This window comes from Tursiops truncatus, chromosome 15 (assembly GCF_011762595.2).
Source record: "Tursiops truncatus isolate mTurTru1 chromosome 15, mTurTru1.mat.Y, whole genome shotgun sequence".
NCBI lineage: Eukaryota > Metazoa > Chordata > Mammalia > Artiodactyla > Delphinidae > Tursiops > Tursiops truncatus.
Window position 1 is genome coordinate 2094849 of NC_047048.1, and position 26583 is coordinate 2121431.

Consider the following 26583-nt stretch of genomic DNA (forward strand, 5'->3'; position numbering starts at 1 on the left):
CCAGGTCCCAAGACTCTGGGAGTGGAGAGAAGGCCACCTGTGGGGCTGCTCATGGCCGGGTGGAAGCTCGTTAGAAGCCTTTGACAGAAGCATTTGCAGAGTGTAGAGGTTCTAATCAGCTAGTAATTCATCAGGTCAGAAGCAGCAAACCACACTCCTGAGTCCAGAAACGTTCCCTTCACTGTGAGTGACGTCTCAGCTCTGCTCGCCGTGGTTTTGGGCAGGAACACGCCGTCACTTCCCCAGGGCGGCGTTCCTTACGGTGACTGGCAAGGCCGTCATGCCCAGCCAGTCCCTCCAGAAGCCCAGCTGGGACTGTGGGTTTTGAGGGAAAGGGCCGGCTCTCCTTCTGGAGAAAGGGCGGTAGAGGAGGGGGCGGTGAGGGGGGGCGGTGGGGGGGAGGTGCAGACCCTGAGAAGGTCAGGAGGAGCTGACGCCGGTCTTCTTTTTTTTTTTTTAACTTTTATTTTTTTAGTGGTTTGACAGATGGCAATTTTATTTAATTATTTATTATTTTTGGCTGTGTTGGGTCTTCGTTGCTGTGCGGGGCTTTCTGTAGTTGCGGCGAGCGGGGGCTACTCTTCGTTGCGGTGCGCGGGCTTCTCATCGTGGCGGCTTCTCTTGTTGCGGAGCACGGGTTCCAGGCGCGCGGGCTTCAGTAGTCATGGCTCGGGGGCTCAGTAGTTGCAGCTCACGGGCTCTGGAGCACAGGCTCGGTAGTTGTGGCGCACGGGCTTAGTTGCTCTGTGGCATGTGGGATCTTCCCGGACCAGGGCTTGAACCCATGTGCCCTGCGTTGGCAGGCGGATTCTTAACCACTGTGCCACCAGGGAAGCCCCCGACACCTGTCTTGACAGCTGCCAGGGTACCCTTGGCAGGAGCTCCAGACGGCTGCTCCAAACCCACAGCTCCACTCAGGGGGTGACAGGGACCCTGGGATGCCATCGTTTAATCAGAAACTGGTTGGGTTTTGGCTTTGAGGCTTAATCATAGATGACACAAGCTCTCCCAGGGCTGACAGCAGCTCTTCCCGTTGGGTGTCAGCTTGGATCGGAGTCAGCTGCTGTCTCAGCCCCTCAGCCCCGGGGAGGTGGCGGCGACATGCTTCTATGGAGGGCACTGTCTCCTTGGTCTCCTCGGCTGGGGGGCCCCGGGCGAGGGCTGGGGGAGCAGGAGATCTATGGGCAGGGCCGTCCTCAGCCCAACAAACCAAGGCCCAGGGAGGCCCAGGGAAATGATACTTCTCTGTATTTGCATTAAACAAAGAGGTTTGCTTTTTTCCTCTTTTGTAATCAGAAGAAAAACCTTTAAGAAAATTCATAGTAGGAGAGGTTTTAATTGCAGGAAAGGGAAAGCAGGTTTGTACTATCCGATGATGTGTCAATGTAGTTTGGGGAAACTGAGGCACAAGACACCCAGTAATGAGGCTGAACTTTCCATTTCTGCCCTTTGAATTTTGAGTTCACCCTCGAAGACTTGGTCCTGAGGTCGGGGAAAATGTATCGGCTACATCTCCTGAGCGATTAACTCATAGGTATGACATTTAACTGCTGGAAACATCATCCCTGTGTTTATAGACGACTTAGTCTGCCAGGCACTCGGCTAAGCCTAACTGCTCAAGAACTCTTTGAGACAGGTGGCTTTATCACCACCACCACCACCACCATCATCACCGTTATCACCGTCATCACCACAGTATAGCCAAGAAAGTCAAACCTGGGAGAGGTTCCAAGTCATATGATTAGCATGGAAGGCTGGATGTGGACTTAATCACTACCATACAGCCCCTAGAATTGCCTTTTTTAAAAAAGTTTACCTTTTAAATGACTCAAACCAGAAAGTGTATGTACAAAATCTCCCTGAAATATCACTTTAACACACAAACTTAAGACAGAACTAAAACCAAGTTGTAAGATGCCAGATATTGGCTCAGGGTTCAAAAGAATAATGCCTGCTTCTCAAAAGAGGAGTCAATTGCTTGGTGAGGTATGAGCTCCCCGTCATTGGTGTTATTCAAGCACAGTCAGCCAGTGATTATTCACGCTCCAGGGAAGCCCATTGTGCAAGCAGAACTTGCATGCACAGTTTTTGTTCCCTCCCACATAAGGATAAACAGAGAGGCAAGGGGCACTTAAGGCTTAAGCAAAGTCCCCACATGAAAGGAAGAGATCGAAACAGACAAACTGATACAGGGAACCGGCAGAAGGCAGACAGTGCGTTAAGAGAAAACGGAAAAAACACAATCCAATAATTAAAATCCATTAAGAGAGTAGATAAGATATTGCAGTCATAAAACAATAGGGTGCTTTGACAAGGGAGCAAAGGACAAGAAAGAGTTCTTCATGATTAAAATAAAGTAGCGGAAGTTTATAATCGATAGAAAGTTTGGAAGATAAAGTTGAGGAAATCGCCCCAAAAGTTAACAAAAAGTTAAGAGAAGGAAAATAAGAAAGGAGGAAAATGAAGTCAATTTAGAAGGTCTAATATCCAATAAATAGAAATCATGCAGAAATTATGCTTCCTTTCCTGTATATCTTGTGGGGATACAATATCAATTACAGGATGAAATTATCAGAGGAAATAGTATTAGAGGATTCTCCAAATGTAAAAACATGGGTCTTCAGTTTTATTTATTTTTTATTTATTATTATTATTTTTAAAAATATTTATTTAGTTGCACCAGGTCTTAGTTGCAGCAGGCGGGCTCCTAAGTTGCAGCACGTGGGCTCCTTAGTTGTGGCATGTGAACTTTTAGTTGTGGCATGCATGTGGGATCTAGTTCCCTGACCAGGGATCGAAACCAGGCCCCCTGCACTGGGAGTGCGGAGTCTTATCCACTGCGTCACCAGGCAAAGTCCTGAGTCTTCAGTTTTAAAGGGTCCTTTAAGTGCTCAGTACACTCAGTGGAAAATAGCCTTCTCAGAATATCATTCTGAAATTTCGGGGCACCAGGGAATAAGAGAAGACCCTAAAATCCTCCTGGGAGAAAGCATTAGGTCATGTGCAAAGGACTAGAAGTTAGTTTGGCATCAGATCTTTCGACAGTAATGCTGGAAGCTGGGTGATGCCTTCACATTTCCAATGGAATATACTTCTAAACCTAGGATCCTATACCTACCCAAACTATTACGTGTGAAAAGAGAATGATGCTATTTTCAGAAAGGTGAGGACTCTAAACATTTCTATCCCATGCACCCTTTCTTAGGAAGCTACTGCAGGCTATGCTCCAGTAAAACGAGGGAATAAAACGATAAAGAAGAAGAAGGTATGAAGGCCAGGAAACAGAGCAGCAAGGAAAGTTGCAGGATGAGAGGGATGCAGTAAAAAGTAGCTGGCCAAGATCCTGGCAGGATCATGGAGGGCCCACTAGATGCAGACTGCCAAGGGGAAAATAATGAACCATGATCTGATATATTTCATAATTTAGGAAATATTATTATTAGGCAAATGACAGGTCTGAGAGTCAGAAAGAAAAAATTGAGGATAGGTACATTAAAAAAACCTCAGCAAGTGAAAAAAAAAAGAGAGGCGATATTAACTTTGGAAAAAACAAAAAGATAGGAAAGGAAACATAGTCTCAGCATACAACTTGCTTCAACACGAACAATATTTACCTGGTCACGATAATGTAACACGTAAAACTGATCTAAATGTACCGAGATGATGGCGGGGGTGGGGGGAGGCAGAGTGCATGGAGTGGGGAACTACTCCATGTGGGGAGCTAAATTATCATCCACCTACAGGCGTGTCAATAAATAATGTCTTAAAACCGACATATCGATAAATAGCAACATAAGCATGTTATTTAGAAATAAGGAGGTGGGTAACAGAAGAAAACGACATGGAGAAAAAGAGAAGTAGCTGCCTCTGGGGATCAGGGCTGGGGATGGACGTTTTTCATGACAAGCCTACTTTACTTTTTATCTCTGCATGACGTATGTATTACCATGGTAAAAAAAAAATTACCTATGTCAATAGTTGGAACCATTTAAGGCATTTCAGTATAAAGAATCAGTCAGTTACCTCCATTCTCTGAACACGTACTCTATTCTACTTTTTGTAAAACTTGTCAGACAGCTCACCCCTTCCCAAACCAGAAGCGCTGACTGTGTGCTGGGCACGTCACAGATGCCGCCTCGCTTAACACTCACGGGAGCCTGATAAGGTCGGTGTTAGGATTCCCACTTTATGACGAGGAGGTCAGATCAGAGCGTTAAATAACAGGGTGAGATCCCACAGCCACTAAGTGGCAGAGCAGAGATTCCAACTCAACCCTCACCAACTCAGCATCACCTGGTCTAAAACTCACCATCATCACAGCTAACACTGACGAGGCACAGCATCTAACCTAACTAATCAGATTCCCTGCTTCCTGGGCTCCATAGCTTTCTCTTTTTTTGCTTTATTCCCTCATTTTGCAGGAGCATATCCTCTAATAGCTGTCTAGGAAAAGGGACATGGTAGTTGCTACAAGCAGACACTGGGCTAAATGTTCCATGTGGATTATCTCGTTTACCACAACAACCCTATGAGGTAGATACCACTACAATCCCCAACGTATGGAAGAGGAAATGGGTTCAGAGGGGCTCAGCTACCTGTCACATGTCTGCTTCATCTTTCCATCCCCCCTTCACTTCCGCCTTCCCGGTAAAATTCAGCACGGGGCCTGACTCTTGGGAGGTGCTCATTATATATTTGTTGGGTGAATAAATAAAAAGTCAGAACCTGAATGAAATAAACAAGGAGGCTGCAATGACTTCAGATCCAGGGAGTGCCAAGCCCTTTGGAAATGAGCTGTCTCCGTGGGACAGACATCTCTCCTCTCCGCGGGCTGCCCCAGCACAAAAGCTCCGGAATGAGAAGGGGGTCAACCATCAGTTAGATAAATGCGTCTCTGGTTCATTGATCTGCCTGGATGATTGGAGCGAGAGGCTTGAGATGGAGGGTTTAATTATTCCAGTGAAACCTCCGCTTAATTGAAAGGACTTCTGGCATAAAAACGGGTGAAAGATTATTAATAGAGAAGGATGTGGAGACACCGGTAAACACCAGCAATGTTTACTGTGTTTACAGCTCTGAAACGAAAGCTTAGTGGGAAAGAACCAGATGCAGCCCTTCCTGTGTGTCTCCTGCCTTACAACCTGTTTCATTCCTACAAAAAGGGCACTTAGAGAAGCAGCTAGAAAATTCCTCCTGCAAAATTCTTCTCTGGCATCCCAGTTAACTTTTTAACCTCTGTCTATCTCAGCTCATTCAACTGAAATATTGAGATGATAATATTTTCCATGAATTAACATGTGTATAGCAATCAGGAGAGCTTCGCTGATACATATTTTGAAAGCAGCAATTATCACTTTAAATTCACAGTGTAGTGGCAGACACTGCCAGCTGCCGACCCAATATCCTTTCTCTCTTACTTATCAACAGAGCCCCAATTCTGTTTGGAGCATTACTATATCCACCTTAAAAAAAAAAAAAACAACAACTGTATTTCTAGCCTCCCTTGCAGCTAGAATTGTGGGTGTGTGACACAATTCTGGCCAGTGAGATGTAAGTGGAAGTTTCTGGGTGAGACATCTAGGAAGGGTCTGTAGAGGAGGAGGAATCGGGTGAGAAGCACCTTTAGTTTGTCCCTGTCTTCCTACGTGGAATGTGGATGCAATGCCTGGAAGAAGAGCAGCACTCTTGTGAGCATGAAGACAAAGTCCGCACTCTAAGAACGGCTGCATAGGATGCTTCACGGACTTTGGGTCCAAGCTAGCCTTTGAGTTCTTGGTTCATGAGAAGAATAAAAACCCTAGTGCGTATAAAACTGTGATTCTGTTTCTATAACTTGCAGCCAAAAATCATCCCAGCAGATACACATTACAAACAAGATCTAAGCCTTCTGAGAAAATCACACTGGTCCCAGCCACACATTCTTAAGCCCTGCAATCTGAGAAACTTCCTTATCTATTTGTTCCTGTTCCTTTTTTTCTAGATACAAAACCAGAGTAAGCAATCAATAAGGACTAAGTACTGCCCATGTACAGAGGCCTGCAGGGGATAGAAACAAACAGCATGACCCCGAGGGAGATGGGGCGCTGCCCAGGAAGTGCTAACTAACACCACGCCGTTGTCCAACGCATATGCCGCATGATTTATCCCGCCCGCTGGGTCCGGCCTCAAATCCGGAGCCGTGCCCCTCACTTTTCAGCCAATCTCTGGTCACGTCTCCGGCCTCCATCACATCCACTGGAATCCATCTCTTCTCTTCACTTCTCTTTATTCCACACGCAACCCTCCCCCCAACTCGAGTTACAGCCAAACTTCTCAGCCGTCATCCGAGGCATGTCCTGCCCTTCAGCCTAGGGCACTGCCCACCACCCCCGGGGCATCTCCTTGGGCACCAAGCCACCTGACACTCCTCAAGGTGCTCCCCCCATCCACTTCCAGGTGACCCGGGCAAAGGGCCAATGGCTTCTGTGGCATGAAAATGTCTCAACTTGATAGCTTTTGGGAAAAGAGGAAGCATCTATGGGTAGTCAGGATTTGGGGGTGGTTGGGGGACATGGCAAACACCGGCCCTCCCCCTCCCCAGGCCCTGCCGCATATCCGGACATCTCCTGTAGTGGCTTCCGACTTGCACCCATCAGGGCAGAGGTTGGGAAGGGCGTACACCTATTGCATGACCCAAGGTTATTGCTCTGCCGTCTACCCCCTCCAGCTCTCATTTTCCTACCACTACTGCAGAGCAGCTTTTGTGAAAAGCAGAATTAGGAATGACAGACTTAAATTGTCCTGAAATGTGTATCAATTTATCACATTGGCTCTTTAAAGCATTCGCTCCATCTAGATTCCAGAGCTGCGCACACAGCAGACCGACAGCTCCGATGGTCTCCGTGAGCCGTGGCTGGACACCCCTTGGCCAAACCCAAAGCCCAGCGTGAGGTCACCCGCTCTCACTCCTGAAGGGCAGCCTTGCTCCGGGCCAGCCCTGATGGGAATGAAACACTGTTTTCTCCGGCAGGTGCCTTCCAGGCCTGGTCAGCAAGCCCGCCTGGGCCACGGGGGCTGAGTCACCGAGACCACCAGCTGGTTCCAATTCTGGAGCCTCTGTGCTTTCAGAGAGAGACGTTGGCTTCATCTAAGCAAAATTCTAGCACAGGAGAGGTGCGTGGAAACCAGGAGTTGCTTTCTGGGTTGGGGTCTGGGTGAGGCGGTTTGGAAGGGACAAAACTGGACACGGGGCAGGCACAGCCCTAAACGTGAGCGCTGACAAGCAAAGTCCTGCTCCTGGGAGGCTGGGGGCTGGCACGTGAGTGTGGGCTGAGCCCAGCGGCCCCGAGCATCTGCTAAGTGAAAAGGCTGGGTCCTTGCATTTTGTAGGAAAGGTCACCAGCGTTATCAAATAAGAAGCCCACTCTTAGAGCAGCCAAGAATGAGAGCTGGAAGTTTCTGTGGGAGCCATGTGCAGACTTAAACCTCCCCCTTTATCTCCTGCTTGTCTTGCCTGGCTGCACAGGAACCCCACGGGAGCCTGGGACAAGGTTAAAAAAGGAAACCAGGCGGGGGCCCAAGGCCTTTGGACGTCTATGGGGGCATGTCTGCAGAGTCTGGTAACGAGGACACGTCAGAGTAAACTTGAAGCAGGAGAGTGGGAGCCTCACTCATTCGGCCATCCATCCACTCATCCATCCATCCATCCATCCACCCATCCATCCATCCATCCACCCATCCATCCACACACCCACCAATCCACCCATCCACCCATCCACACACCCACCCATCCACCCATCCACCCATCCACACACCCACCCATCCACCCATCCATCCACCCACCCACCCATCCACCCATCCATCCACCCACCCACCCATCCATCCATCCATCCATCCACACATCCATCCATCCACCCATCCACCCACCCATCCATCCACACACCCATCCATCCATCCATCCACCCATCCATCCACCCATCCATCCACCCATCCATCCACCCACCCATCCATCCACCCACCCATCCATCCATCCACCCATCCACCCACCCACCCACCCATCCATCCATCCACCCACCCATCCATCCACACACCCATCCACCCATCCACGCATCCACCCATCCATCCACTGAATTCAACAAGCATTACTAGCAGAGAATGACAGAAGTGTAAGAAAAAGAAAGAGACTATGAGAAGGTTCAGGAGAAAAAAAAAGAAAAGGACAAGTGAGGATAAGACACAAGTGACACATTTAGGGATGTTCAGAGCAGAGCAAAGGAGGCAGAGAAAGAAACTTGAAGGAACAAAGGTAAGAGAGCCTCGCAGATTCATCGGAAGAAGAGGTGAGAGAAAGGTGGGAGCAGTGACTGGTGGAGAAGGGAAAAAAGGATGAGGGGCCTGGACCACAGCCGGGCGTGGCGCTTATTTTAAAGGTGAGCGTTAGCTCTGAGAATGCAAATGAGAGGCACAGTGCAGCGCGTTGGGGGAGGGCTGGGGAACGCAGGTCAGTCGAGTTACCCCCCGCAGCTCAGACGGAGTTATCTCCAGGGCCCAGAGCTGCGTCCTTTGAGGCCTCGGGGCGAGCAGGCTGAACACAGAACAAGCACAGCTCTCTCCCTTCTGCGTTTATAAGACACACTGAAAATCTACTTAGGACCGATATGGCGATCAATTTAAAATGCATTTCTAGTCGTGGGGCCGTCTATTTTTTGAAATGTCATGAGGACAGGTAAACGCAGTAATACTCCTAAACACATTTCCATGTGTTTGAACACAATGCTGCCAATGACTTCAATCAACTAGGCTAATATCTAGAAAAAGGCACATTCCAGGTCTTCTTATATGGGCACAGGGTGGTCGTTGGAGGGTGGGGTGTTTCTGATTCTCCCATCACCATCCGGGCACAGTACCAACTGCTGAAATCAGGGAGGTCACCCCGGCCGCAGCAGGGAAGCCAAGGAGGAGGCCTGAGGCTCTGGCTTTCCCGGGCTGCACGGGGGCTGCCAGGGCCTCTTTCTAGAAAGGCCTTTGGGGCCAGTCAAAACGCCAGCGCAGGAAGCAGCAGACCAGGCTTTTATGTAGATCTCAGACTTCCGTGAACACCTAGAGGTGTGCAAGGCTTGAGGTCAGAACTGTACTTTCTCAGACCACAGTCCCCGGGGCAGATTTCCAGGCAGCAGAAGAAAAGAAAGCAGGAGGTGGTGAAGGCTGGGGGAGAGTGATTCTAGAAAGACCCCTGCCGCTGTCGGCTTAGAGAGCTGGGGGACTGGGGTTCCAAGTGAAGCAACCCCCCGCCCCCCCTCCAACAAGATGTAACTCCTGCCCTCCAGAGGTTAAAATACATTGTGTTTGTGGGTGGGAAGTGACATGGATTTCCCCACTTCCCCGTGAAAAAAAAAAGATGGGGGCCGTGGGAGAATGACTGTAGGAATTCTACTCTAATCAAACAAAAAGAATCACACCAAAAAATCTTTGCCTCAAGAGAGAAAACCAGCAGCTTCTGCCTCCCTGTGTTCTAGAGGAAAGGATATGGTCCTGGACTCTGCCCTTTTTCAGCTGTGTGGCCTCGAGCACGTTGCTTAACCTCTCTGAGCCCCCACTTATCGTTCTGTAAAGTTGGATACGGAGCACCTACATCTTAGGGTTGCTGCAGCGCACACAGGGAGGCACTTAATCAATTATCACTTGGTCCACCCTCTCGGAAGCCCGTGGCAAACTCAAGATGGAGAGAAGTCTCTGTATAATTATCTCCACACCAAACAGATTTTAGAGAAAAACTTTATAAAGGTCTGTCCTCAACCCTTCTGTCTGGGCTTCTGATTTGCGACTCTCCCACCTGGTGCTGTGAGCATCTGTCTACCATGTTGCTTGCGATACTGTGGGCAGCACCATCTCCTGCTTCCCTGTACACCCTGTGGTCTAGCAAGTATCTTGCACAAATAGGCGCTTCATATCCATAAAGTGATTGATTTCCAGTGGATAAGTGCTGGCTCTCTTGTTATAGTTTCCTCTCTTCAGTGGATGAGACCTTTCTCTCGGCGGCCGTGGGGAGGGTTTTCACACGACAGCTGGCCGACAGGATCGTATGACCTTCAGTCGTACCGAACTGGTTTTGCTGTGCCTGCAATTCAGATCTAAGTGCCAATCTATCTTGTAGTGTCAGTCAGTGGTGGACTTGGAAAGTCTAGAAGACCCATCCCTCAGACAGAGAAAGACAAATACCATATGATATCGCTTACACGGGGAATCTAAAAAAAAGGGTACAAATGAACTTACTTACAAAACAGAAATAGAGTTACAGATGTAGAAAACAAACTCATGGTTACCAGGGGTTGGGAGGGGAGGGATAAACTGGGAGACTGGGATTGACAGGTACACACTACTATACACAAAACAGATAACTAATAAGGACCTACTGTACAGCACAGGGAACTCTACTCAATACCCTATAACGGCCTGTACAGGAAAAGAACCTAAAAAAGAGTGGATACACGTATGTGTATGACTGATTCACTCTGCTGTACGCCTGAAATTAACACAACATTGTAAAGCAACTACACTCCAGTAAAATAATAAGTAAATAAAATAGAATACCCATCCCTCCAGCTTCTGACCTACAGGGACAGAGCCATCTTGTCACGAACCATCTCCACCGGGTGAATCGCAGAAACGCCCGCGCAGATCCTCCATTCTGTTGGGGAGAACCCTCCACCTGCCTTCACTCTCCCCAACACGTCGCGTCAGCGTTATGGCAACCACCGGTTTTTGCAACGTGCTCCTTCCGTGGGCCACTCCTGGGGTCTGAAGCACCTGCCGCATTTTCAAGGAGACCCAGTTCTAGCCACTGGGGCGCTGGGGTTCCGTTTGTGGAACCCTAATTCTTTGAAAACGGATAACCCGACACCAGCCGGCATTTCGGGGCGTAGGCCTCACGCGTCACCCCTCACTGTGGGAGGTGACAGGAAGTACAGAAACTGTGTCCCCAGCGGACCTTCAGAAGAAACACTGCTGGACCTCAGGCACAAGGCCTGCTCTGCCACGGGTGCCTGACCCCCAGTGGGCGCCGGCTCCAGGTCTGAGGAGGGTACAGAGGCTCAGCAACAAAACCCCCGGCGGACGGAGCCGGCGGATCTAAGATGAGGCTGCTGTAGGGTGAAGAGCTGGCGGGCCTGCCCTCCGGGAGATCGCGGGGTGCGCTGGCACCTGACCTAGGACGACTCCAGACGGCGGGGGCCTGCTTCCCGGCAGGAAAGGGACAATCAAGACGCCGGTGATGGAAAACTGCAGGACACAGCGGCGAGTTCTAGTTTGTAACTGGGCAGGAAAACAAGAGAGGCGCCTCACTACCCAGCACGTCCGCTGGTTCGGAAAAGGACTCAGAGGCAAGCTCCGAATAGCGACAACGACCGTCTCCCGATCCTTCCGGGGCCGATGGCCAGCCTGGGGCGGCTCCGGACGCCCGAGTTTTTCTATTTCCCCTTCGTCTCTGCGTCCTGCGGCGGCATCCTCACTTACTGGAGGCATTTTTAGAAGAGTAACAGCGCTCTCTCTGCCACTTCTATTACAACAGTAAGCGTTTCCCTGCGAGGGAAGTGAAATCCAAACCAGATTTTCTGTCCTGAGATGCTCTGCTAAAGAGATGGCAAGGGAGTAGGCTAGTTCAGACGCATTCGTGGAGCATCCTCTACACTGGGAGAGAAACAGGCTTGCGTATTGGAAAAAGCGTCGGCGGGGGGGGGAGGGGGAGGGGCAGGGGAGGGGGAGGGAGGAGGTGGAAGAGAGACTCAGAAAGGGTCTCCTTACTCAAAATTAACTCTGAAATACACGGCTCTCTCACGGAACGGGGCCCCCTTCCTTGCTTCCACCCGTGCGGCCCCACATTTTAATGAGCTACCCCTTCGGACAATCAAGGGCTGGCTGTAATTAACCGTTACATGGCCTCAGGAGCAGAGCAGAACCGCAGCTCGGGAAGGCTGGCCAGAGCTGCACCTTCCTGCCCCGTGCCCCTCAAAAGGGGTGGCTCGGAGCTGTCACGGCCACAGGATGCAACCGCCCTGGGGGTGGGCGGGGGCCACGGGCCAAGTTCCCGCTTCTCCCACCTACCTCTGCCCAGCACCCCTTCCAGTCCTGCCAGCCGCGAACCCAGCACCAGAGACCCTAAGCACAAAGCCATCTTCCACACACACAGTGGAAGACTATTAGGCCGCAAAAAAGGAACGAAGTACTGACCCACGCTGCAACGCGGACGAAAACATCGAAAGCATTATGCTGGGCCAGAGAAGCCGGACTCCAAAGGCCATGTACTGTAGGATTCCGCCGACATGAAATGTGCCGAACAGGGAACCGCACGCAGACACAACTCCACCGACTGGCGGTGGCCAGGGGCTGCGGTGGAGGAACGGAGGGGGTGACCGCTGACGGGTATGGGGTTTTATTTGGGGGTGACGAGAATGGTCTGGAGCTAGACAGAAGTCGCGGTTGCACGACACTGTGAACGTGCTAAATACCAAGGAACTGTTCACTTTAAAACGGTGTATTTTGTTATGCAAATGTCACCTCAAATCAAATCACATCGCGTCAATAAAAACAGCTACGATGGGTCGCCAACCAAGACTAACCCGAACCCTTCAAACCATCAGTTCTGATGAACAAGTCAGGAAATCGCGGCCGGGGGAGGGGACACCCCGGGGGGGGGAGGGGAGGGGAGTCACGTGCTCGTCGAGTCTTTCTCCCTCCGGTTCCGGAAGACTGGGAATCCTGCGAGGGGCTCCTGAGGGCCTCGGTGTCCAGGAAACGGCGAGAGAGAAGAGGGGGCAGCAGAGGGAGGCTTAGAGGTTGGGGCCAGAGAAAAGGGAACCGGAACTCAGACCTTTATTTAGTACCCGCAGGTGCGGGGCCGAGAAGAGGGCAGAGAAACATAGCAAGACGCCGCAGTGAACGGAGGAGTGTTGGGGGCCGGGCGCCGGGAGGGCTGCGGAAAGGGGGAGCCAGGAAGGACTGCCCCTGTCTCTGCATCCGTGTCAGTCACATCCCTCCTCTGGAAGCTGCCCGGCGCCGCGCACGTGAAGAGCAATTTCCTGTAATCGGCTCACCTGTTATGAAGCCACACGCGAGCTCGAAACATACAAATACCGAGACTCACATTTTCCACGTAGCTGTGCGCGATCAGGGGAGTCAGGAAGAGAAGGCAACGTCGCAAAACGTCTCCAAACACGCTGACTTTCCTTCCGAGGAGGGCTGGTGTCGCCCGCCTCTCTCTGAATGGTCTGCTGTGACAAGGTGTCTTTGATTGAACTTGGTCGGGGTTGGAGGCTGGTGGGCGTTTCTCTGTCACTTTCTCTGCCACCAGGCACCAGCAAACATGAACCGTGTTTTTCTGACGTTGCATCCTTCCCACACAGTGGGGGTGCAAATAACTTGACCAGTCTCTGAAAGTAACAGTGATGGGAATGCGGGAACCTTTACGCTCAGACGTCACCTCTGGCTTCTTGCCATGTGAGCGAAAGCTGATGGATCAAGGTGCAAACTGGAAAGACTTTTTTTTGGCATGTGGCAAATGACACAATCACCAGGAACTAAGGCACCCATCAAAGCGGCACCCATACGCTGTAGACGGTTACTGACTTGAGGCCGTTAGAGATGCTGCGTAGCAAGGGGGTCGGGGGACCCCGCTGCTTTTGTGATCGTTGAACGAGTCCACGCAGGAAGCCAGGCTTGTGAGCCGGCCCCGGTTTCACCCGGCAGGCGGTGACACGTCTGCACAGGACGCTTCCACGACCCAGCTGACTTCTTCAAACCAGTGACGTCAGTTTGATCCCCCCCCCCCAAAAAACTAGACTCCGGTCTCTGATAAGCAAAAGACCCCCAGGGGCTGCTGCGAAAGTTTCTTCAGCCTCCCAGGACTCACTGGATTCCTGAAGCATGTCGTTAGGAAATGAGGAACCTTCTCAGACGCCTCCAAGAGGTACTGCGGGGGCGACGTCCCCCTGGGGGCCTGGTCCTTCTGCCTGCTTGGTAAGCCGCTCGCCCCGCACTGCGCCCTTCCTCCCCGGATTCTGGATCAAACGTCTCCTGCCTGGCCTGGCTCTGCAGTCTCTCTCTCACGCCATTCGGCTTGTGGGCAGGGCCTGGGCCTGCGTTAGCTGTTGGACAACGCTTAGCAACAGGCTCGTTTCTCTGCGTACGGAACCTCAATAAACCTCGGAGGAACTGATTGAAAGGTGCTCCCCGGGGAGGGCAGGAACCCCAGCGAGGGCAAAGCTGTGAGGCTGCGAGCTGCCGATAAAGGCAAGGGCCCCAGCTTCTGGGAACAGATGCACACACACTTCCCCTCCACCCAGCTGGGCTGCGGGCATCTCACTCCTTCAACAGGAACACACGCCGGGCACCCGCCCCCACTCCTTGGCCCTCTGCACCGTCCTCCCTCAGAAGAAAGTTAAAAAAAAACCCAGCACGTAAAAATGAGAGCGTTCTGGTCCAAATCGGTCATCAGGCATTGACTGAAAGGCTTCTCTGGGCTCAAGTCCACGCTCTGTGCAGTCAAAGCTACAGCATAAAGTAACTGCCCCAGCGCCCACTGTCGAGCCTCCCGTGTTGTTGAGGAAATTAAGATGGAAAAAGAACACGCGGGAGCCACGAGAGCTCATGCTTCGGAGAGCACGACCGATCGGCGAGGGGGCTGGCGGGCTCCACGGCAGCCCCCAGACCTGCCACAGAAGACGCTCCCTGACCGAGGATGTGGATTTGCCAGCTGGGCACACAGGTGTCAGAGTAGAGGACCGGCCGGTTGGAAAGTATACTCACGTGCTTGCAAACTAGCTCGGCCCCAGGTCTGGCTACGGGGGTCTCTCCGTGGTCCTCTCAAATTCCCTCTCCTCCAGCACAGTGGCTGCCAGGCCCCCAGAAAGCGCTGATGCTGCAGGGAGCAGTGCCCCCCCCGGAAGCTGGCGCAACACCCCACTCACAGGCTGCCTCTGTTTTTAGCAGGGGCCGAGGTGTGGGCTGGGGTGGGCTGCCATACTTCCCTTTTTATTTTTGTTCTGAGCAGAGGCTGTGGGTGACTTTCTGCAGAGGGGGAGGCTGGGAGAAGAGGAGGAGACTGTGTTCTCTCCGGCAGGGGGCGCGCTGCGGAGAGCGGGAGCCGTGGCTGCCCTGCGGGAAGGTGAGGATGGGAGGGCAGCTCAGCCCCGCCCTTCCTGCTGCCCCCGCGGCTGTGCAGGCCCTCACCCCGGAGACCACGCTCCTGGCTTTGAACTGCACCGAGGAGGAAGGCCAGCTGATGGGAAGTGCGGGGCCTAGAACATTCCAGGGAGGATGCTCCTGTGGGCCTCACGCGGGGCTTCCCAGAGCCAAATACACCATCACCCTCTTTTCTCCTCCAACATCTCGTCCTCCCCTGCCCGCATCCGCCTTGGCCACTGACCCAGCTCCTCTGACAACCGTGTCTTCTCTCTGCCCAATCCAGCTGGACCTCCACCGCGGGCTACAGCAGGGCTGGGACCCCCACCCCCCCGCCAACCCCGGGCAGGCCCTGCAGTATAGATGCCTGGAGGAGCACGGGTTGGCAAACTCTCAGCGAGAGTGCAAGTTAGATTGCGGTGACGGGTGACAGTCGCCCGCCTGCCTGGCCTGTCCGAGCATCCTGCACAAGTAGGTGATTAAAGGTTGGCCCTCCCCCTTTCCTAGAAGCCTGCGGGGCCCCGCTGGTCCCACAGCTAGACAGGAGCCTCTCACCCTGTTCTCCGCGGCCCTACACAACAGAGCCCAGACCTACCAGTTCTGCCTAATTCCTCTTATTTTCCAGTCTGTAGCCTTTCTGTTCCTAAAAATTGCAATATGGCCAGTAAGCTGCATGCATCTTAAATTTAATGAGTTTTGCAAAGAAGACACCCGTCACCAAGACCCCGATCAAGAAACAGGGCACGGCCACCACCTGATCAAGTGCCTTCACGGCCCTTCATCCTATTCCCCACGCCCACCCCAGAGGCAGCCACGACTGTGCTTTCCGTTTTACCTTTTTCTGGAACTCAGGAAAATGGATCAGCACGGCCAGCTCTCTCTAGGGTCTGGCTTGTCCCTTTCTGTCCACTGATGTGTGGATCACGGTTTATCCATTTATCTGCTGACGGACATTTAGGCTGTTGGCCCGATTTGTCTATTGGGACATTCCTGTTTGCATCTTCGCGGGGGCACATGTTGTCATGTCTTCTGACGGGTCGTCTGGGAGGTGCACGCTGAACTCTGTAAGAAGTCCCCACTCTGTTTCCCGAAAAAGTGGCCCTGTCACCCTGCCTTCCCACCAGCGGTCGCTGGCAGGTGGGTGTCTGGTGAGAGACCCCTTCCTGGTTCACAGGCGGCCGCCTTCTCGCTCTGTCCTCACGTTTCCTGAGATCGTGGAGGGCAGGGGAGCTCTGCTGTCTCTTCTGCTTCTAAGATCACTAATCCCATCACGAGAGTCCCCCCCAGACCTCATCTAACCCTCATCCCTCCCGAAGGCCCCGCCCCCAAGTACCATCCCGTTGTGGGTTTGGGCTTCGACATGTGAACTCGGGGGCCCAGCGTGCAGCCCACAGCCCGTGAGAAGCGGCGGGAAGTGCTGCCGGTTTGGCTCCGCACGGGACGAGGGGGGACTCGCTGTACCTCCCGTGGGCTCAGGGCCCCCTCGTTACCTGCTGTGCTGTGAGCATCATTGGGTCTTCGTCAACGGAGTGACGACTCCCTGAGCCAATCAGGGGGAGGTAAGCACAGCGTGAAGATTCAGTCTTACATGGTCAGAGCCCACGCTAACGGAGTTTCAGAGCTGGCAGGGTTCTCGGGGGCCGTTTCAGGCACCAGCACGGCCTCGCACGCTCCAGGGGCCGAAGGAGCCAAGGTGAGCTGAAGGACCGTCTGAGTTACAGCCCTGCGAGAACGGCTCCGTGCCTGGTGGGCCCTCCGTCCGTGTTCTCTCCTGCCGCCCACCCCAGTGGGACAGGGCCCTCTGCCCTCCGTGTTGCAGAAGACGGTCCGCAGGTGGAGGCGTCGAACGCCGGGCCTGGGACCCCCAAAGGGGTGAAGGGAGGAGCAGGGACTGACGGTGGTCTTCCACTGACCTTCCATCACCCCCCCGCCCCCCCTTCTCCCCTTGGAAAGGGTGATCCTTCCAAGCTCGGGCAGGACAGGCAGCAAGGATGACGTCGCCAAAGGCAAGCGGAGAGAAGCTGCCCCGTCTTGGGGGAGATTTCAGGGGAAAGGACGTTCACCCATGTTCCCGGGGGGGGACCAGATGCCCTCGAAGTCCCTTCCAACTCTAGGATTCTGAAACATGCCCCGTCGGAGAGACCAAACGTAGATGGCAGAATTTTTCCACGACTGGGTGAGGAGATTCTCGCTGGGCTCTTCAAAGGCCCACAAAAGGGATGTAGCCAACATCCAAGGGCCCAAGGAGCTGAATTCTTCCAGGAAGAGGGGTTACTCAAGGCCACGGTGGACAGGGTGCCCAGAGACCCCTCAGAGAAGCAGCAGTAACCAAGTGACCCATGAAAGGAAGTGGCACTGAGAGTTTCCTGCACACACACCTGGGGAGGTTCGAGTCTGAGCTTGTGGGTGATGATTTTTCTAGTATGGCGAGAACAGAAAAGAACAAAAAACAGCTGGCTCTGCAATAGAAAACCGCCTCATGGGAGCTCGGTGACCCCGGAGACGAAACAGCCGACGTGGACTGGCGGCTTCGGTGTAGGAACCTCGTCCCATCTTTCCCACCGGCGGTCCCGCTGAGGCCCAGTTCTGCCCAAGGACTTGGGTTCAGCCTCCTCCCCGCGCTGTTTGCTTATTTATCTCCGCCTTGAAACCGTGGTCCTGAACAGCACAGGCCCTTCACTGCTGACTCAGTTGCTGGAGCCCAAACTCATAAAATCCTATTTCGGAAAGGTCCAATGATTTTATTTTCCGATCATAAATATGAACTTTAATTAGCAGCTTGCTAATTAGCAGTTGCCGTGGAAACAGAGAGGGGAAGAGAGCATATCCTCGAAAAACAGAGCCGGCCTCCCGTTAACTCTCGCCTCTCCCTCTGCCCCTCACCCCCTGCAAGGCCTGGAGAGCAGAGAGGTCGTCTCAGCCAGAAAGGACGGGGGCCAGGAGCTCACTCAGGCAGAGAACTGGATGTGGCCGTGGGCTCAGATGGAGCCAAGGAGCCCATGTGAGCCCATTAAAACTTTGTTTTAACCAACAAAGTTTAAAAGTAAGTCTCCTCTTTGGGTTGGTGAGAAGTTCCCGGGCACGCTGGCCCGGTCAGAGGCCCGGCTCTGTCTGCCCGGCAGAACGAAGGGGCTGGGAAGAAAGTGGAGTCTTTGCCAAGAAGCTGAAGGAAAAGCCACTAGAGCTTCGAAAGAGCTCAGTGACTCTCCTTGACGCTGAACACGGGTGGGTGAGTGACTTCATGGTGCCCACACTTTACACAACACGCCAGACCCGACACCCACCCCGTTCCTCCAACTGCCCCTCCTCGGTTCCTCTATAAATAGGAGCCCATAAATAACATATAAACAGTTTATCTATAAAACGGGAATAATAATGCCCAGAGCTGGCAGAATTTTAGTGATGATTAAACACGTTTCTAAAGCAACTGCCTGGAATATAATAGATACTCAATTAATGGGAGCTTTCATCATTATCAACCGTGTACGAGTTCATTAGTTAAACCCAAAGTCGAGAACTTACTAACATCTGACGTCCTATTAAGAAGAAATGGACTATTGCAAGCATTATCCAAAAAGCTGAGGTTAAAACGTGATTGTTAATTTCCTAAACATGATGGGGAAAAAACCCAGTCCGTATGGTTGGTGGTGAAATGATGCTAACGTCAACAAGAGTGTGTGCTGCATTACAGTGTCTAAAATCCAAGCATGTGTGGATGGTGTGACACGTGTCCTTTACAGGACACGGGAGCAGGTGCACGGACTACCAAACACGAGCACCTGTTGGATGTGAGAAAGGGCCACACCCTCTCCTGATGGAGTCTGCAGCGGCAAACCTTAGACCTCCTCTGTACTCAAGGCACGTGAGATTACACTCCAGAAAAGAGTTCATGGCAGAAGGTAAGAGAGTTTGAAGGTTGTTTACTTGCTTACTTTTTTCTTTCTTTTTTTTAAAAATGGAAGATTATTGCCGTTCTGCGGGCATTGGGGCTCCTGAACAAGTAAGAAGAGCACATGTTTTGGCTCCTCGTGGCTCTGTGGGGAGTTCTCCTGGGGTCACGGCTGAGATTTCTGGGACGCATGACGCTCCTCCCATATCACTGTCAGCCCCAGCAGGTGCAGGCCATTTCAAGGGTGACATGTTACAGATAAAGTAGTTTCTGTAAATCCAACCCTCCTCTCTCCACTTAACTGGGTTTAGCACCGGGGTCTTCCCTGTGCCATCAGCTGGTTCCTCAGGGAGGAGCTGTCCCGGGTGAGCCCTGGCTCACAGATTCAAAGTGCTCACTCACGGGAGTGTTGTCTGCGGGCCCACAGCCTCAGCACCACCTGGAGCCTGTTGGACCTGCAGTATTCCAGGCCTCACCTTGGACCTTCTCAGTCAGAGCGTGCATCTCAACAACCTCTCCCGGTGGCTGACCACACACGCAGAAGCACTGCTCTCATGCCTCACTGTTGGCAGAGACATCGGCTGTTGACTTAGATGCTCACCCCCTTCTCAGCTCCTAGAACCTTCTAGACACATGCGGCCTCTCCTGGCTCACACCCGCCTGGTCTTTGATGGTGTTTCCCATTTGGGCTCTACACACTTGGGGGCAACCGGCCCCAAGTTGGACCAGGTCTTCATACTTCATCCCGCAGTGCCCCTCACTTTGTTTTGGCCTTGCTAGTGGGCCCCAGATCCCTGGACACACTGACACTTCAATGGTACGTTAACTCCACTCCTGACTGACAGCTCCACCTGGGACAGGCTTGAGGGCTCTGCTGCCCATCACCTAGCTTTGCTTTCAACAGTCATTTTCCAATCTCTTAACTGGGCTAAAGAAGAACACTGTTTACTTGCAGCTAGCCCTTCTGTAAAGTGAAGGCTTCTGCAAAGTAAGAATTATGCCCCACAATTATTTCTTCTAAAAATCTAATATTTCACACAACGAGACCTACTTCATTGCCAGTCTCTTATGATAGCCTCTTATCTGGCCTGGAGAATTCAGATCAGTTGTGAGGTTTGTGGAAAGTAACATGTCATGAACAACAGTGAAAACACTGAACGATTATAAAACGGAACAACATACTTGAAACAACTGCCTGTAGACATTGAACAGCAGGGGGCTCAGGATAACCCTGATGGAAGGTAAACTGATGACGTAAGCCTCGTGATCACCGGCTTCTTGCCTGGATACACTTTACATACCACGGGGCAGGGGGGCGGAGCCCAAACTGAGGTGACAGTCCAGAATACAGGGCTGCTGAGGTCTGCAATTTGGGAGGAGAGGTACCAAGAGGAGGGAGGTACACGGAGAAATAGTGTTTGGCTAAATACTAAACTGCACGTGCACAAGGAAGACTCCATGAGCTGAACAGAGAACAAGTACCAAGAGGCTGGGAACCGAGAGATTCCATATGACACAAGACAGACAAATGCTGGGGTTCCAATTAGCCAGATTTGGAAGACCTCACTGGGTCCCCTGAGAATTCAGAGACCTAGAAAAGTCCATGCCTGACGAGCAGGGCTACTCTAACTCCAGAATGTGGACCACTCTAGAGGTAACCAACAAAGTTTAAAAGTAAGTTCCAAAAGAATCAAGCCTATTCACACATAACTATTTTCCAGATCAAAACTCATCACAACTTATGGGCAACAAAATCCAGAAACTTGGCATCCACAATGACCAGAATTCAATAAAAAATTTTTGCTATACATGTGCGTAAGCCAACAAATTACAAGGAGAAAAACCAGTCAATAGAAATGGACCCAGAAATTACAGAAATGTTGAACTTTGCATACAAAGACCTTAAAACAGCTATTATAAGTATGCCGAAGATTTAAAGGAAATATGAATGGAATAAGGAAAAAGATGTGAAACAAGAAATAACCAAATGGAAATTCTATATCTAAAAGTTAGAATATATGCATTACAAATTCAATAGATGGGCTTAACAACCATTTGGACATTGCAGAAGAAAAAAATCAGTGAAATTGAAAAAAGGGCGATAGAAACTACACACCTAAGCCATGGAGGGGGAAGAAAAGACTAAAAAGGATGAGCAGAAAATCAGTGAATTGAGGAATAATATCAAGTGGTCTAACATTCACGTAGTTAGAGTCCTAGAAGGAGAGGAAAAAGAGAAATCGTGGAAGAAAAATCACTTTGATTTTTCTCCCAAATTTAATGAAAACTATCGACCCACAGATCCAAGAAATTCAATGAACTCTAAGCAAAATAAACATGAAATCATACATAAGCATATCGTAAACTGGTGAAAATTAAATATAAAAAGAAAATCTTAAAAGCAGACAGAGAAAAAAAGATACATTACATACAGTGAAATAGGGATAAAAATACTGGTCACTCCTCATAATGAACAATGTCAGAAAGAAGACAATGGAACCACATCTTTAAACTGCTGAAACAAAAGGCCAACTTGGAATTCTTTATCCAGCGAAACACCTTGCAAAAATAAGATGACATAAAGGCTCTTTGTTTGACAGATCAGAAGCTGAAAGAAATCCAACATCAGCAGACCTGCAGTATAAGGAATGTTAAATGATATTTTTCAGACTGAAGAAATACGAAGCCAGATAGAAACCTGGATCTGCACAAAGGACTGAAGAGTGCCAAAATGATAAATACGTGAGTAAAGATAAAATTTCTTCCATTTGCAATTTCTTAAAAACATAGTTAGTGGCTTAAAGCAAAACTAACAACAATCTATTGTGCAGTTTGTAACATATGTAGAAATAAAATACATGACAATCAATAATCACACAAGGGATGAGAGAGGGTTACGTGAACATATACTGCCGTAAGTCTTGACACTATAGGCGAAGTGATGTAATATTAATACAAGGTAGGCGGTGGTAAGTTAAAGGTGCATTGTATAAGCCGTAGCACAACTGCACATGTACACAAATAAAACAAAGAAATAGGCTAACAAGTCAACAGAGGAGATAAAATGAAATATCAAAAAAGACCTTGATTCATCCAAAGGAAGGCAGAAAAGGAGGAACAAATAAAACAAAGAATGGACGCATCAAAAAGAAAACAGTTAGATGGTAAATGTAAATGGATTAAACACTTCAATTAAAAGGCAGAGATGATCAGAGTGGATTAAAACATTATTCAACTGCATGCTGTTTATAAGAGACTCACTTTAAATATAAAGACACAGATAAAGTAAGATAAGGAAGCACTATTCATAAAAACTGGAATGGATACGTTAATACCAGAAAAGCAGACTTCAGGAAAAAGAGTATTATCAGAGATAAAGAGGGACATTTTATAATGATAATGGAGTCAATTCATCAAGAAAATATAACAATTCTGAATGCACCTAATTACAGAGCTTCAAAACACATGGGGCAAAAATGGATAAAATGGAAAGAATTAGATAAATCCATAATTACAGTTGTAGATTTCATCATTCTTAGTAATTGTTAGGACAGGTAGATAAAAATTAAGAATACAGAAGATTTGAACAACACTAGCAACCAACTTGAACTAACTGACAGTTATAAAACACTCCAGCTAACAACTGCAGGATACCGGCAGAATACACATGCTTTTCGAGTGAATATGGGACAGTCACCAAGACTTTTGGTTGGGCCATAAAATGAGTTTCAGTAACTTTAAAAGGATAAAAATTGTATAAAATGTGTTCTCTGACAAAAGGGAGTTAAATCAGAAATTCATAATTAAATGTCAGTATCTGGAAAATCCTTGGATATTTGGAGATTAAATGATGCAGTCCTAAATAACCCATTGATCAAAGAAACCAAAAGGAAACGTTGAATATTGTTTGAACTGAATACAAATAAAAACAAAATATCAAACTTTCTAACATGCAGCTAAAGCAATGCTTTTAGGGAAATTTATAATTTTAAATACTAATCTTAGAAAAGAAGAATGATTTAAAATGAATCATCTAAGTTTCTACATTAAGAGGCCTGAAAAGCCAAAGTAAATAGAGAAAAGAGATAATAAAGATAAGAGTGGAAAACAATAAAATAGAAAATATAAGAGCAATGTGGAAAAACCAGTGAAATCAAAAGCTTTGAAAAGATCAACAGAACTGATAAACCTCTAGCTAGTCTGATTAAAAAACAGAGAAAACAAAATCACCAATATCAGAAATGAGAGATGAGCTATAACTACAGATCCACCAGGGATTGAGAGGATATTATGGAAATATCATGAAAAACCTTATGACCATAAATTCTACAACACTGACGATAAGCACAAAAATTACTCAAAAGACACAAATTCTCAAAACTGACCTAAGAAGAAACAGAAAAATCTGAGTTAGCCCTTTTTCTGTTAAAGAATTTGAAGTTATTATCAGAAACCCTTCCACAAAGAAAGCTCTAGACTCATATGGCTTCATTGGTGAATTCTATCAAACATTTAAGGAAGAAATAAGACCAATTTTACATGAACTCTTACATAAAATAGAGGGAGAAGAACTACTTCCCATTTCATTTTTTTTCCCATCTCATTTTATGTGGCCAACATTATGCTGATTCCAAAGCCAAACAAAGGCATTATAGGAAAAGAGAAGTATTACAAGTACCCCTCATAAAGATAGATGCAAAAAAATCCTTAACATAATTTCAGCACAAAATTTCAGAAGTATAGGGAAAAGATTATACATCATGACCAAGTGGGACTGATTCCAGGAATGCAAGACTGGTTCAACATTCGAAAATCAACCAATATAATTCATCATATTAAGAGAACAAAGGAGAAAACAACATATGATTATTTCAATAGATGCAGAAATCATTTGGCAAAATTCAACATCTATTCATATTTAAAAACTCTCAGCAAACTGGAATAGATTGCCCTCAACCTGTTAACAACTATCCTCATACTTTGTGATGAAAGGCTAAATGCTTTTCCTCTAAGATTTGGAATGAAGCAAGGATATTCACGCCAAGCACTTATACTCAACACTGTCCTAGGGTTTCTAGATAGTGCAATAAGGCAAGAAAAAGAATTAAAGGGAACAAAGATTGGAAAGCAAGACGTAAAACTGTCATTTTTGTAGACAACATGATTGTGTAAAGCAAGACGTAAAACTGTCATGTTTGTAGACAACATGATTGTGTATAGAAAAGCAATCCAAAGGAATCTATAAAAAAAGAAACCTACTATCAGAATCGGTAATAATAACTACTAATTATCATACAATAATTTAGCAAGGACACAGGATACAAGGTCAATATACAAAACTTTTTAAAAACCTAATATCAAAAAAAAATACTTAGGATTTAAGTATAATGAAAGAGGTGTAAAATATCTACCTTGAAAACTACAAAGAATTGCTAAAAAAAGTTAAAGAAGCCCTAAATCAAATGGAGGGGTATATCATGTTCATGGATTGGAAGGCTCCTAAATATTACTGCCAGATAGGTCCAAATTGACCTAGAAATTCAATAAATTCCAATCAAATATCAACAAGCTTTTTTAGTATAGTATAAATAAACTAATTCCAATATTTATATAGAAAGGAAAGGGGCTTTGATAGCTAGAACAATTTTGAGAAAAGAATTGGAGGAATACATATTAATATATTTATTAATTATATATATTTATATATTATATATTATATTATTTATATATTATAAATATTTTATAGATAAATATAAGTACCCAATTTCAAGGTTCACTGTAAAACTACAATCATCAAGACACTGTGGTTTTTGTGTAAAGATAAGTAATAAATCAATGAAACAGAAGAGTGAGTCCAGAAATACATCTACAGCTACAGAGTCAATTAATTTTTGACAAAGTCACCAAAACAATTCAAAGGTGCCAGGAAAGTCTTTTCAATAGTTGGTGCTGTAACAACTGGATATCCATTTCATGGGAAAAAATAAACCTCAACTCCTGTGTCACACGGGACACTAACATTAATTCAAAGTAGGTCACAGATTTAAACATAAAATCCAAAATTACAATGTTTCTAGAAGAAGAAAGAAGACTACTTTTACAACCTTGAGGTAGGCAAAGATTTCCTAGACAAGAGCCAGAAAGTACTAAATACAAAACTGAAAAAAAAAAAAAAAAGAATAAATTGGACTTCATCAAAACAAAAAAATGAAAAACTGCTCATCAAAAACACCAGTAAGAAAATGAACAGGTCAGTCGTAGAAGAACTATTCACAATATAAATGTTTGATAAAGGACTTGTACCCACAACATATAAAGAACATAAATAAAAACTAAAAGCAACAAGTTAATAAAAAGAGGACAAAAGACTTGAATGAGCATTTCAGAAGGGAAGAAATACAAATAGCTAATAAGCACATGAAGAAGAGCTCAAGATCATTAGTCATCAGGGAAGTGCAAATTAGAATGAGATACCCCCAAACAACCAGCGGAATGGCTAAAATTTTTAAACTGATGACATCAAACGTGGTGAGGACGTGGAGCAACCGGAACTCTCAAACACAGCTGGTGGGGCTTTAAAATAGTACAGCCGGGCTTCCCTGGTGGCGCAGTGGTTGGGGGTCCGCCTGCCGATGCAGGGGACGCGGGTTCGTGCCCCGGTCCGGGAAGATCCCACATGCCGCGGAGCGGCTGGGCCCGTGAGCCATGGCCGCTGAGCCTGCTCGTGCGGAGCCCTGTGCTCCGCAATGGGAGAGGCCACAACAGTGAGAGGCCCGTGTACCGCAAAAAAAATAAAAATAAAAATAAATTAAAAAAATAAAATAGTACAGCCACTTTAGAACATAATTTGGCAGTTCTCATAAAATCAAACATACATATGTTAAGTCTGAAGGAAAGAGGAGTGGGCTGTGCTGGGGAGAAGCTTCCATCCACAGAGAGAGCCAATGGCTGGGCCTTTTGCTCTGGTCAGAGTTGCCTTTACCTTTTCTCTTTGAAGGCGTTAAGGCCATTTGCTTTCGCCACAGAGGAATTAACCTTTGCAGGGTGAATAATTGATCCTCAGCTGGGGAACCTCCTGCAGGTTTGCCTGCAGGGCTGGTTCTCAGTAGACCTGCCCTGACACACCCCAACACCCCACCCCTCTTCCTTCTCCAGGCAGGAGGGCCCCCGTTCTATCCACCAAGTACTCTAGAGTCCTTATGTCTCTTTAATCTTGTCCCATCAAGACCCTCTCTCAGGAAAGGCATGGAGAGGGGACACTTAGAGCCACCAGGTGCCTTCTCCAGGTGGAGCGGGCTCACACCCCCCGCCCCGGGATGCACAGATTCCTGTGCACATTAATTCACGTGAATTCCCCGCCCAGGTAACATAGTGGGCACTGGCCAGGCCCCATCCCCGCTCAGGTACGTCTGGCTCAGCAGCTGGTCATCTCTTTTACGAACACCTGTTCCGGAACCAGGAAAATAGCTATGTCTGACTGAGGGTTTTCAAACATCAGGGATCTGAGTGTGTGTGTTGGTGGGGGAGGGGCAGAACTTTTC

At 48.5% G+C, this 26583-nt stretch overlaps 1 protein-coding gene across 9 annotated transcripts in view; it reads right to left on the reverse strand.

Moving 5' to 3' along the window:
• CARD11 (caspase recruitment domain family member 11) overlaps window positions 1-26583 on the reverse strand; it is a 112847-nt gene that overhangs the window by 40317 nt on the left and 45947 nt on the right. The gene's annotated exons all lie outside the window — the stretch shown is intronic.